The 15,021-nt window shown below is 36.2% G+C and overlaps 1 long non-coding RNA gene across 1 annotated transcript; it reads left to right on the forward strand.

Annotated features, from left to right (window-relative positions):
- The first annotated feature begins 11,387 nt into the window (after positions 1-11,387).
- Positions 11,388-13,173, forward strand: LOC137638066 (uncharacterized). Its single transcript, XR_011043850.1, has 3 exons — positions 11,388-11,471; positions 11,644-12,836; positions 13,039-13,173. It is a non-coding gene; the product is annotated as an uncharacterized lncRNA (long non-coding RNA).
- Positions 13,174-15,021: the final 1,848 nt, after the last annotated feature.

Consider the following 15,021-nt stretch of genomic DNA (forward strand, 5'->3'; position numbering starts at 1 on the left):
ACTGTATGTGCAGTGTTTATGTATGTGTACTGTATGTGCAGTGTTTATGTATGTGTAAAATAATTTCAGTTTTATAATAACTGCAGTGTGTTTAAGCATGTGTAATGTATGTGCAGTTTATGTACATGTAATATATGTGCAGTGTTTGTATGTGTAGTGTTTATGTATGTGTAATGCATGAGCAGTATATATGTGTAATGCATGAGCAGTATATATGTGTAATGCATGAGCAGTATATATGTGTAATGCATGAGCAGTATATATGTGTAATGCATGAGCAGTATGTTGTGGTTGAGTAATATATGTGCAGAATGTTTGTGGATATGTATTGTATGTGCACGAAGTTTGTATATGTAATGTATATGAAATTTATGTAGGTGTAATGTATATGCAGTGTGTTTGTGAATGTGGATGTACGTGGTGTGTTTATGTAAGTGTATAATATTTGGTTTTATAATAATTGCTGTGTATTCATGTATGTATATGCAGTTATTATGTGTGTGTAATGTATGTGTAGGGTTTGTTTATGCATGTGTAATATAAGTGCAGTGTTTATGTACGTGTAATGTATGAACAGTATGTTTGTGGATGTGTAATGTATGTTTGTGGATGAGGAATGTATGTGCAGTGTTTATGTATGTGTAATGTATGAGCGGTATGTTTGTGGGTGCGTAATGTATGTGCAATATCTCTATGTATGTGTAATGCATGAGCTTTGTTTTTGTAATGTATGTGCAGTGGTAATGTATGTATAGTTTATGTAGATTGTTTGTGTAATTTATGTGTAATGTCTACATGTGTAATGCATGCATTATCTGCATGTGTAATTTGTGTAGTATCTGCATGTGTAATGTAGTATCTACATGTCTAATGTAAATGTATGTGCAGTATCTACGTATGTGTGTAATGTATGTGCAGTATCTACGCATGTGTAATTTTTGTGTATTATCTACATATGTGTAATGTAAATGTATGTGCGGTATCTACAAATGTGCGTAATGTATGTGCAGTATCTACGTGTGTGTAATGTATGTGCAGTACTTACGTATGTGCATAATGTATGTGCAGTATCTACATGTGTATAATGCATGTGCAGTAATGTGTATAATGTATGTGCAGTATTTACATATGTATCTACATAATTTTATAATGTGCAGTATGGTTGTGGATACTTAGATGCATGTGCAGGATGTTTGTGGATACGTAGGTGCATGTGCAGTTTTTGTGAATACGTAATATATGTGAAATTTGTTTGTGAATACGTAATGTATGTGCAGTTTGTGAATGTATAATGTATGTGTAGTATGCTTGTGGATGCGGAATGTATGTGCAGTGCTATGTATGTTTAATGTGAAGTATGTTTGTGAATACGTAATGTATGTGCAGTATGCTTTTTTATGCATAACTTATGTGCAGTGTATATGTAATTCATGTGCAGTATGTTTGTGGATACATAGGTGTATGTGCAGTGTGTTTGGGGATACGTAGATGTGCAGTATGTTTGTGGATATGTAGATGTACGTTTGGGGATACGTAATGTATGTGCATTATGTTTGTGGATACATAATGTTTGTGCAATATGTTTGTGATGCGGAATGTATATACTGTGCTTATGTATGTGTATTGTATGAGCAGTATGTTTGTGGGTGCATAATGTATGTGCAATATGTCTATGTATGTGTAATGTATGAGCAGTGTTTTTGCATTGTATGTGCATTGTTAATCTATGTATAGTTCATGTAGATTGTTTGTATGTGTAAAGTATGTGCAGTGTCTACATGTGTGTAATGTATGTACAGTCTATTTTTGTGTAATTTATGTGCAGTATGCTTATGGATGCATAATGTGCAGTATGTATGCGTAATGTATGTGCAGTGTATGTGTAATGTATGTGCATTGTGATTGTGGATACGTAGATGTATGTTTATAGACACATAAAAGCATGTGCAGTTTTTGTGAATACGTAATGTATGTGCAGTATGCTTGTAGATGCTGAATATATGTGCAGTGTACCTGTACCTGTAATGTATGTGCAGTATTTTTGTAGATACGTAATGCATGCGCAGTATGTTTGAGGATGCGTAATGTATGTACAGTATGTCTATGTACGTGTAATGTATGTGCCGGGTTTATGTATGTATAGTTTATGTAAAATGTTTTGCATGTGTAAAGCAATGTACAGTATGTCTATGTACGTGTAATGTATGTGCTGGGTTTATGTATGTATAGTTTATGTAAAATGTTTTGCATGTGTAAAGCATGTGCAGTATCTGTATGTGCAGTATGCTTTTAGTTGTGGAATGTTTGTGCAGTGTTTATGTATGTGTAATGTATGTGCAGTGTGTTTGTGGATACGAAATGCATGTGCAGTATGTTTGATGCGTAATGTATGTGCAGTATGTCTGTATGTGTTACGTATGTGCAGTGTCTCTGTGCACTATGTTTGTGGACATGTACTGTATGTGCACTCTGTGGATATGTAATGTATGTGCACTATGTTTGCGGATATGTAATGTATGTGCAGTATGTTTGTAGATATGTAGTTTATGTGCAGACTGTTTATGGATGTTTGTGATGTTTGCGGATACATAATGTATGTGCAGTATCCTTGTGGATGCATAACGTATGTGCAGTGTGTAATGCATGTGCAGTACGTTTGTGGATACGTAATGTATGTGCAGTATGTTTGTGGATACATAATGTTTGTGCATTATGTTTGTGGATGCATAACTTATGTTAGTAGATGTGGAATGTACATGCAGTTTTTTATGTGTAATGTATGTGCAGTATGTTTGTGTATAATGTATATGCCGTATGTTTGTGTGTAATGTTTGTGTGTAATGTTTGTGCAGTATGTTTGTGGATATGTAATGTATGTGCAGTATGTTTGTGGATGCATAATGTATATGCAATATGTTGTGGATGCGTAATGTATGTGCAGTATGCTTGTGGATGAGCAATGTATGTGCATTGTTTGTGTAATGTATGAGCAGTATGTTTGTGGATATGCAATATATGAGCAGTATGATTGTGGATGCGTAATGTTTGTGGAGTATGCTTAGTGATGTGTAATGTATGTGCAGTGTCTATGTATGTGTAATTTGTGCAATTTATTTTTGGATACATAATGTATGTTTTTGGACACGTAATGTATGTGCATTGTTTATATGTGCAATGTATGTGCAGTATGCTTGTGGTTGCGGAATGTATGTTCAGTGTTTTTGTATAGGTATTTGCAGTATGTTTTTGGATACGCAATGTATGTGCAGTATGTTTGTGGATGCGTAATGTTTGTGCAGTATGCTTGTGGATTCGTAGCATATGTGCAGTATGCTTATAGATGTGTAATGTATGTGCAGTATGCTTGTGGATGCGTAAAGTATGTGCAGTATGCTTGTGTAATATTTTCATACATTGTTTGTAATTTGTATGCAATATATTTGTTTGGTTATAGTCTTATACATGTGCATGTGGTTGTGTATTGTGATTGTATGTAAAATGTGTATGTGCGTTTTGTAAGTACAATAAATTTTTTATAATGTATATGCTTGTGATGTGTATTGTGTGGATGTATGTGAAATCGGTATAATGTGACTCTTATAATCTCTCGCTTCTGGGCAGTATTTTTGCGCCCCCCCCCCCCCCCCCCGCCCGGGATGCTAGCTTTCCGAATTTATCCCTAACCGGACCCCACCTACCCCTCAAATATTTTTAAATTCAAGGGGTTCTTCATCTGACTCTTACTCTTAGGAAAAGACCATTCACAAATGCCTGACATAGATCCTAGGGTTCATGAACTAATCGTCAAATAATTTATTGGTCAAATTTCTCCTGTAACAGTTGGCAAATTTACACTAAAAGAGGCCTTATGTTTACATCTACTAATAGGTTCATTTCCATATCCATCTCTGTGCACGAAGCTAGAAATTTACTAGGAGTTTCTGGTAATATTTCAAGAGATGAAAGTTAGATGGTCGTAGACCAGAATAGTTTTTCTCTGTGGAAAAAGCAGTTCATTATTATAATACTCTTTGACATTTTAAATTATAAGTAAGGTCTAAAAGTTTACCTGTAGATTTTATATTAAATTTGTTTGCAAGGTGGCAATAAAATTAGGATTTTCAAAATATTTTGTAAGAATCTTATTTTAATTTCCATAAATATATTTCCTGGTCAATAATCTTCAACGATCTTAATGTGATTATCGTTTATTACAGTATTCTTAATTTTTAGGCCATGAACTTTCTTCTTAAAAGGGTTTTCGTGGGATTCAATTACACGCTTAAATTTACATAGTCAGACAGGATTTAATAAAGTTTGTGTTGATATTAATCTTATTCAATTAAGCATATGTCGAGGATTTTTCTGGTATTCTTGAATATATCAACAAAATACATAACTTATCTTCGCGGGAGTTGTCTCCTGAGTTTTTGGAATACCATAATTACGAAAATAATAATTTACACTGGTGAATTTTCCCATAAAAACATTTATAAACAAACTGATTTGTGAATTCTGAATTACCCCAGTGCTAAAAACTCCATCAAATTACCCAAAGTACATAACTTATCTTAGGGGTATTTGTCTCTTATGAGTGTTTGAAATACCATTACTGCAAAAGTTATAATTTACCCTGCTAAAATATCCCATGAAAATATTTACAAGCAAACTGATTTGTGAATTCTGAATGACCCCTGTGTTAAAAACTCTTATCAAATTACCAATAACTTTGCCTTTATGATCGTGGTAAGCTGCCCATGTTATTTTATTAGCTTTTACCCTGGTTTGGAGAAGAGTACTTAGAGGATTACTAGTCGATTAAACGATTGCTAGTGGATTAAACGAAATATCTAATAAGATTGCATTCCTGAGTAAAGATAATCTCAATATCTTTTGAAAGGATATTTTAGTTATTTTTCAGACGACATACCGCAAAGCTAAGAGATTGAAACCTTAAAAGATTTCTATTCTCTATCCAATAATTTGCTGTTTTTTTTTCTCTACCGCAAAGCTAAGGGATTGAAACCTTAAAGATTTCCATTCTCTATCTGATAATTTGCTGTGTTTATCTTATAGGTGTATTATTAGAATAAAAAACTGAAATGCTGGAAATATATTTTCAAAATTAATCTGATCCGGACGAAAATTTAGTTCTTCTCCGTTTGTATACAGATACTGAAATCCGACGTAGTCCAACAACAGACCCAGTATGTCTATATTTATATTTTCAACATTGAATTAATTGATAATTTTATTGAATAGCTCCGTAAATATAGATATGATGATTAACAACATTTTCAGAATTCACAGATCTCTTGGATCATAAATATTTTAACTATAAAACATGGCCAGGTATCCGATAAATTGATAATATCCATATGGTCAGTTTTTGAGAATAAACAATCCCGAAGGTAAGAAATTATGTATTTTGTTGCTATGTTAAGGGTCTTGCATTTTCTTTGTAAACACTGTTTAATGTGATCACCTGCTACCACTTTCAGTGGTATAGAAATTTTGAAAAAGATTGCAAGTTTAAGACACGATAAAGACTGCGGGAAATGTTCAGAAGAAATCTCGCCAAAGAATGTAATTTGCATTTTCATATTTCGAGAGAGGGCAGGTCTGGTAGGGGGGTCGGGCTCTTCATTCATAAGGGTTCTCAAATCTGAAGATTTTTAAAAGAACTGATGTAACAAGCTTTTCATAATATAAGTAAAAGTTTGTACACAAAAACAAAACCAAATATCCATTGAGTAACAATTTACAAACCTCCGAGAACATATGTTAGTATCTTCTTTGAAGATTTCAGTGTACTTATTGAGATTTATCATAAAAAAAAATGATTGTTATTTATGGAGACCTCAATCTTTAGATGGATGACGCATCAAATCTTGATGCTTTAGTATTTAGTGGTTTATTGGAATCTTATCAATTGGTGAATATTGTTGACTGTGCAACTACTTTGACTGGGCATATATTGCACCAAGTTTAAGCGATAGAATGAATAACATTAAATCTGGTATAATTGTGTAATCTCTCCAGTGTACAAACTTATTACGTTTAGACTGCCTCTTATAGAGACATGCACTGGCAAAGAAAATAAGATTTGGGCACAAATCGAATTTATTATTTTGTATTTATTAAAGAAGTTACAAAAAATTATTTTATCTCTATCCCCTGCGATCATGATAATCAACGTTTTTTTGGGCGCCATATGCGTTGACTTGTCTTATGACGATATATAATAGGATAAGTAAAAGTGAATATGATACCTTGTATCCGTGAATGAAAAAGACTAATTGTTAGACAGATCTCCTTGGTTTGATGGGTCGACTAGAGAAAGAGGGGCAAGAAAAGACTTGTCGAAAGTGGAATAGGTTAAAAACAAATACATGGAAGGAATACGAAACTGCTATGTGCCAGATATAATTACCTACTAAGAAGGTAAAAAGCAAATATCATAAGAGACCCGCGAATCAGCGACAGACATGAGTTATAAAGTCTCTTAATGGTATAATGGGAAATGTAGTTTAAAAGAAGCTACCACGGGGTACAGTGGCCATGAACTTGCAAATAATGTTCTTATTTTCTTTAAAAACAAAATAGAAATATAAGTCGTTTACATATATTCAACATCAGATTGATGCTACACCAAATACAGATAAAATTTAAAAGATTCAATAATAAAACACGAGGTGATGTCACCATGAGTATTAAGAGACCAAAGAAAACAAACAGTAAGATCGATCCAATGCCACTGTCTAAAGTAACAGGAGACAAAAACTCTTCTAGCTTAGCCGATACAATTACGAGACTAGCAAATACAAATATCGATGCATGTAAGTTTCCCAATTTTGAGAAAGTGGCTATAGTCACAACGGTTCTGAAAAGTGCTCTAGATTATCAGGAATTAAACTCTTATAGACCTACTTCGATTCTATCCTGTATTTCGAAAGTGGTAGAATACGTAATTCTTGAACAACTAATTAGTCACTTAGAAGAAATAAATGCTTTGCCAAGCAACCAATCTGTTTGCAGAAAACTATACTTGGACAGCAATTTGATCTGATGTAAATGATAAGCTTGAAATGATGCTTGAAATAGTAGATGAAAATAAATGTGATATTTTAATATTGCTTGATCTTAGTGCTGCTTTTGCTACAGTTGTACATGAACAGCTACTAAATGATCTACGGTCTATTGGTATTGAAGATAAAGCTTTTTGAATACCTAAAAGACTATTTGGTTGACAGAAATTGTGTGCAAATTGGAAACACTTATTCATCATATGGTACTTTAAAGTTAAACAGAGGGGTAGCTCTGGGGAGTGTACTGGGTCCAATCTTATCCCTTATCTATACTATTAGTCTGTCGAAAATACTATAAAGGCATAGAGTGAAGTTCTAACTATTTGCAGGTGATACACAATTTTACTTCTCCATAAAAGATATAGACGGAACTCTAAACTGAATTCTTGCCAGTGCAGTGCTAGGGAATGGGTGACGATCTAACTCTCTTGAATGAAAATAAAACTGAGGTATTGGTGGTTTGAAAGAATAATCTCGCCAGAAACTTGGGTGATATTCAAATAAACATAAGTAACAATTTGGCCCTGATATCTAGTAAATTTCGTGATCTAGGCGTATCTCTTACTTTACTTTACTTCACTTTAAGGGTTGCTTTTCTACTTTAAGGGATGCTTTTCCGGTTCTGTACAGCAGGGAAACTCTACTCTATGCAGGACCTCCAGTCTTTTATCTTGTTCGTTCAAGAGCATTTAACAATTCACATCGCGTATTGCTCGCTTACTGTTATATCGTCACAATCGAAGTACTCGCAGAATAAGAAAGTCTTCAGTTTCCTCTTAAAAGCCTTAATATCTTCTTGATTGTAACTTGTCTTTCAATGTCCAAATAAAAAAATCAGTAAAAACTGCTGGTTATCATCTTGAACATTGCTTTTATAAAGAAGTACCTAGATGACCAGACTGTAAAGAAACTTATGATAAACTCTTATTATCGGGATTAACTACTGTAACAATCTACTACAATTCACCAAGAAGTGCAACTTAAGAAATTACAAATCCTAATAAACAGAAGGGCAAGACTGATAAAAGGTTTCCCCACCCGGAGCAAGGGTCACTCCTCTACTTATTGATTTGCAGTGGCTTCCTATTAAAGCAAGAATTGGGTTTAAATATGTCCAATAGCCCATAAGGTTATCAGAACCAGGCGTCCAAAATATCTAAGGGAATGGCTACCTATCATACAGCCAGTCAATCGCGTTGACACGAAAATAGTTACAGGGGGCTTCAAATCATTGAAACCTAGAAATGACTACTGTAGGCACTGGAGCCTTTAGATATGCAGCACCGAGACTATACAATAAGCTCCCACTAGGCAACCGAAAGACTGTTAGTTATTGAGGCTTTCAATTGGAAACTGAAGACTTTCTTGTTCTCCCAGGTGTTTCGATACTGTGGATTTGCAATAAACGAGTAATATGCCGTGTGAAATGTTGAATGCTTTCGAACGAACATGATAAAATTACTGTAGAGGTCTTGTATAGAGTAAGGTTCCCTTGCGGTATATGACCAGAAAAACAACCCTTGAATTAAGTAAATTTATTAGTATTCTTAATTTTACGTAGTTACCGCAGGATTCTCATTGCTTTTCATTTTCTATGAATTCACTTATTGTTCAATGCCATTTTCTATGTATATCTTGGGCTAACTTTACTAATAATCGCGAGAACCTTGGAAATAAATGCACACGATATTCACTTATAGAAAAAATTACGCTCCCTTCAAAAATGACACTAGTTTCCGTTGCAAATGAATAGTTTCAGAAATATATATATACATCTATATCCTACGATAATGGGGGACCCCCAGTGGGAACTCGGGGTTTTGGGTGGGGAAAACATACTGGGGAAACGATATATAATTGTTTTCCTATAGTAAATAACGTGAATTAACCGAATTTGATGTACATTTCAATCGGAAACAAACTGATCAACCAATTCGGATAACTTTGAGTTGCACGGTGTCACTTCTCTTATGAACGAACGATAACATTAGCAACGTTACCAATAGTACACAGTGTTACCAACGTTGACGTATGGTACACAGAGTTACCAACGGCACGCTGACATTACCAAAGATAGTAATGATAGATATTTCCATATGTATTTTAAATAATTTCTCCATATAAGTTTTACTCAATATATATAAAAATTACAAAAAGGGCACAGAACCTAACAAACCCACCTAACCTAGCCTAGTAGTATGACAGGTCACAAAATAACATTTGATCTACATCGGACGTTGGCAGCACTGGTTACTGTATTTTTTAATGACACAATCTTTGTAACGGCACCTCTTAAGTTTATCCAGAAATACTGTTTTGTATTTTCCTCCGGTTATTATAATTTCAAGAAGGTAATGTATAGAGAAGAAAAGGCTTGTTTTACGTTTATATATCGATTCCCCAGTATGTTTTCCCCACCCAAAACCCCGAGTTCCCACTGGGGGTCCCCCATTCTGAAACTATTAATTTGCGACGGGAACGAGTGTCATTTTCGAAGAGAGCGTAATTTTTTTCTATACGAAACAGTAGTTGTTTTCCTAGGTTACATTGCCCTGTAATACACTACAATGAAACAGTCTGGAGACCTTGAGAAATTAATAAATTATATGATTTTTTATAAAAACTACTTAAATTTGGGGAAAGCATATTCTGAAGATCTGAGTAAGGGAAACTCCATTTAAAATATAAGTTTGCAGGTTTGATTTTTTTTTCTTTTTGGTGAATCTTATTTTTGAGAGTAAACCTGAAACTAATTTTAGAAATCTTATACTAAGCTATTATTCTATAGACCTTTGTGCTGTGTGGAGTATTACATTGAGCCCAATTTTGTTTTATATAAAACTAAAATATTGTTTATTTTACTGTACTAGTTTAGGAGAGATGAAATTTTAATGTTATTTGTTAGTTTTTATATCCTCGATAAGACTTTCAGCTGTTTACCAGTAAATATATATTTCTTGTGCTGATGTTGACAGTATTTCAACTTCGTTGCTAAAGTTTTCTTGCACGATAGTTAAGAAAAGTACTCTCTTTTTATATTCGCCTTCATTGATACATGGATAGTGGCTGTTGCCAGCGGCGAAGCATTAATCCTAATCCTAATTGAAAGGCATAAGCTATGACCACTATGGGGACATTACTATGAATCACTAAAGGTTAGACAGTAACTTTCATAGGTTGAATCACACGCGGCTCCTCCTTCTTCCCTTTAATTTCCTCTCAGAAAACCACAAACTTTATAAACAATAACAACATTTAAAATCATCAGAGAAAATAACGTTCACTGATCTCAAATAAACAGAGAATAATGTCTTATAATTTATGTATACTATCAGCAATTAATTAAGAATCAAATCATTAAAATATATAGAAATAAATACAAGAGAATGTGAGCGAAATAATTTTGGAACGAGGGAAGCTACTGAAAGAAAACGGCTAACAGAAAATTACTAGAGGCATGACTAAAATGAAGGACTAATTTTGCATGACATGATATTAATATTTGACAAGCTATCAAATGGAAACAAAAGAGCATGGAAGTATAGTAAGTACTAAATGATTGTATGCTATTACTAGAGTTATCCCAAATCGAAACCCTATTTCCTACAGGACCTATAAGATGTGTTGGTCTCGTACAATCTTAGGTATTTGAGAGTATCGTACAGTGTATCTCACATTATCAATTGTGGGGCCTGTTGGTAGCGTCCTAGCCTGGTGATTGCCAGACTGGGGTTAGTCCCACTTAAACTTGATAGTTCATTTGGTCTCTACAACCTCGCCATCCTTGTGAACTAAGGATGGGGGTTTTGGGGGAGCCTATAGGTCTATCTGTTGAGTCATTAGCAGCCATTGCCTGGTCCTCCTTTGTCCTAGCTTGCATGGAGTGGGGGATTGAGGGCTGATCATAATTATGTAATATGGTCAGTCTGTAGGGCACTGTCCTGCTTGATAGGGCAATGTCACTTTCCCTTGCCTCTGCCATTCGTGAGTGGCCTTTAAACCTTTAAATCTACTTTGCCATTTAAGACATTTTTCAGATTTCGATATGTCTGAAGTATTTCTCCTTTATCAATTATCTATTCTCTAGTTTAAATTGTTGAATCACCAACATTGAATGTTTTTATAACAATTTATGACGTCCTTGCTATTCGTGATCTAATCCAGAAAATCTTTTCGTAAATTTACAAATGCAGTAATTTAATCTACATAGTGTATTCTTAATATAATTTACTATATTTTAATTGAATATTTTTTTTTTTCAATTCCTGATAGTTTTTTTTTTTTTTTTTTTTTTTTTTTTTTTTTTTTGAAGCAGATGCCCCAGAAGACATTTATTGCCAAGGAGGAATGCTTTTTTTTCGGTTTCAAGGACACAAAGGACAGGTAAGGTAACTATGTAAAGTTGTCCCATTTCTCTAATTAAAATGTGCAGCAAAACGGATTTTTATTTTTGATTGTTTAATTAGATTTTTGGTTCCTTGCTTTTCGTTATTTATCCTTTAATTATAAAAAAAAAAAGTATACAGTTTTTTTGTTTTTCTATTTTTTGTTCCAGATGTACGTTGTGCTGTAACACCATTAGCCATATCATTAAACCCTTTTTTATTTATATCGGCAAGGCCCCATGCACTTCAACGTTGCAACATGGATTTGCTGCATATCTATTGGATGCACAAGAAGGCATGAATGGCTCAAGGTTTTCTTGAGCTGGTTCCAATATTACTTTTCGCTGGAGGTGAATGACTACCTCAAGAGTAAGGGCATGGAGTTAAAGGTCCTCCTCGCCCTTAACAACTCTCCCAGACATCCATCCTCCCTTAACAACTCTCCCAGACATCCATCCTCCCTTAACAACTCTCCCAGACATCCATCCCTCATCGGGGGGATGATTCTAACAAGTGGTGTTCTCTCCTCCGAACACCACTACATTAATCATCGTATGGACTAGGGGGTCATTAAGAACTTAAAGACACAGCTTCAAGAGGCCACCGATAATTACCCTGACCTCAACGTGGACTATTAGAAGAAGTTAGAAATTGCAGACTGTTTGTTGTTAAGGATTCCTTCCACTATATTGAGCCCAAGACCGTGAATGCCTGCTGGAAAAGTGTGTGGCCATGGTGTGTTAAGGACTTTAGCAGCTTCTGTCTTTACAAAGCTTTCTAACAGTCTGTCAAGAAAATTTCGACTTTCGCAAGGGCAGTCGAAGTCAAAGGCTTCAGTGAAGCAGCTGGCGGGGACCTCTTGAAATTGCAAGAAAGTCCTGATCAGGAGTTGACTGATGAGGACCTGGCTGAATCAGTTCATTCAGCAAGTGAAGAAGAGGAGGCCAATGAACCTGACAAGGAGGAGGAAGGCATCATGCTCAAGAAGTTGGCAGAGATTTCACAGTTGGTGGTTAGTTGAAGTAAAGAACATGCAACATGGATCGTTCTTGATACGTTTGCTGAAGTTTATGCATTCCATGGATGAGAAGCATTTGCTACAAGAGCATCTTTGATGAGATGATGACGTCGGTGAAGCAACTACCTATAATGTTGTTCTTTCCCTGTCTTGAAAAATTTCCACCACCGCCACCCGCTGAGTCACAGCCCGAGCCGAAGCCACATCACCTTCTCCTCCTCCCACGTAATCTCCCAACCCTGAAACCACTCCTGCATACCCTTCTTTGGCAACCCCGCTTCCGGGAACCACAATGGAGCTCGATGATTACGGTGATATAAATGATCCTCTTCCCCTAGTCGAATGGTGAGATATTTTTCTATATCCATTTCTACAGTTCAGTTATCAGTACAAGATTTATGAAGCTAACTTTAACTTTCAAGTTGTTATTACTGTAATTTACACTAGTAACTTTTAAAGTATACTAGTTTTTAAATTACTTGCACTGTACATTTCTTATTACTATATGTATCCTGTACTAATCCATTTCAAATCTTTTTCTTCACAGTAGGGTTGACTCATCCATGCAGACATGACCTTTTGTGAGGTTACGACTATTCATTGTTCCCATCGTCCATCTGTAACTGCATGGCTTGTCCTGCATCCACCTCGCCAGCTTGTAGCCTTTGGCGGGATATATTTTGGTTACAGCCCTGCTATAGTACTGTAATATTTTTGCTGTGCAAATTCATATTGTAATACATATATACATAAACCAAGGCACTTCCCCCCAATCTTGGGGGTAGCAGACATCAAACAAATAAAACAAAAAAGGGGACGTCTCCTCTCTGTGTTCCTCCCAGCCTGACAATGGACTCAACCGAGTTCGGCTGGTACTGCTAGGGTGGCACAGCTCACCCTCCCACATTATCCACCACCGATGAAGCTTCATAATGCTGACTCCCCTACTACTGCTACCTCCGCGGTCATCCAAGGCACCGGAGGAAGCAGCAGGGACTACCGGACTGCGTCCCAATCGCTCGCCATTCATTCCTATTTCTAGCACGCTCTCTTGCCTCTCTCACATCCATCCTCCTATCACCCAGAGCTTCCTTCACTCCATCCATCCACCCAAACCTTGGCCTTCCTCTTGTACTTCTTCCATCAACTCTTGCATTCATCACCTTCTTTAGAAGACAGCCATTTTCCATTCTCTCAACATGGCCAAACCACCTCAACACATTCATATCCACTCTAGCTGCTAACTCATTTCTTACACCCGTTCTCACCCTCACTACTTCGTTCCTAACCCTATCTACTCGAGATACACCAGCCATACTCCTTAGACACTTCATCTCAAACACATTCAATTTCTGTCTCTCCTTTACTTTCATTCCCCACAACTCCGATCCATACATCACAGTTGGTACAACCACCTTCTCATACAGAACTCTCTTTACATTCATGCCCAACCCTCTATTTTTTACAACTCCCTTAACTGCCCCCAACACTTTGCATCCTTCATTCACTCTCTGACGTACTTCTGCTTCCACTCCACCATTTGCTGCAACAACAGACCCCAAGTACTTAAATTGATCCACCCCGAGTAACTCTCCAATTCAACGTGACATTCAACCTCGCACCACCTTCCCTTCTCGTACATCTCATAACCTTACTCTTACCCACATTAACTCTCAACTTCCTTCTCTCACACACCCTTCCAAATTCTGTCACTAATCGGCCAAGCTTCTCTTACGCGTCTGCAACCAATACAGTATCATCCGCAAACAACTGATTTACCTCCCATTCATGGTCATTCTCGTCTACCAGTTTTAATCCTCGTCCAAGCACTCGAGCATTCACCTCTCTCACCACTCCATCTACATAAAAATTAAACAACCACGGTGACATCACACATCCGTCTCAGTCCCACTCTCACCGGAAACCCATCGCTCACTTCATTTCCTATCCTAACACATGCTCTACTACCTTTGTAGAAACTTTTCACTGCTTGCAACAACCTTCCACAAACTCCATATAACCTCATCACATTCCACATTGCTTCCCTATCAACTCTATCATACGCTTTCGTCAGATCCATAAACGCAACATACACATCCTTACCTTTAGCTAAATATTTCTCTCGTATCTGTCTAACTGTAAAAATCTGATTCATACAACCCCTACCTCTTCTAAAACCACCCTGTACTTGTAAGATTGCATTCTCTATTCTATCCTTAATCCTATTAATCAGTACTCTGCCATACACTTTTCCAACTACACTCAACAAACTGATACCCCTTGAATTACAACACTCGTGCACATCTCCCTTACCCTTGTATAGTGGTACAATACATGCACAAACCCAATCTACTGGTACCATTGATAACACAAAACACGCATTAAACAATCTTGCCAACCATTCAAGTACAGTCGCACCCCCTTCCTTCAACATCTCGGCTCTCACACCATCCATACCAGATGCTTTTCCTACTCTCGTTTCATCTAGTTCTCTCCTCACTTCCTCTTTTGTAATCTCTCTCTCATTCTC

The sequence above is a fragment of the Palaemon carinicauda genome, chromosome 3 (genome assembly GCF_036898095.1).
Source record: "Palaemon carinicauda isolate YSFRI2023 chromosome 3, ASM3689809v2, whole genome shotgun sequence".
Taxonomy (NCBI): Eukaryota; Metazoa; Arthropoda; class Malacostraca; order Decapoda; family Palaemonidae; genus Palaemon; species Palaemon carinicauda.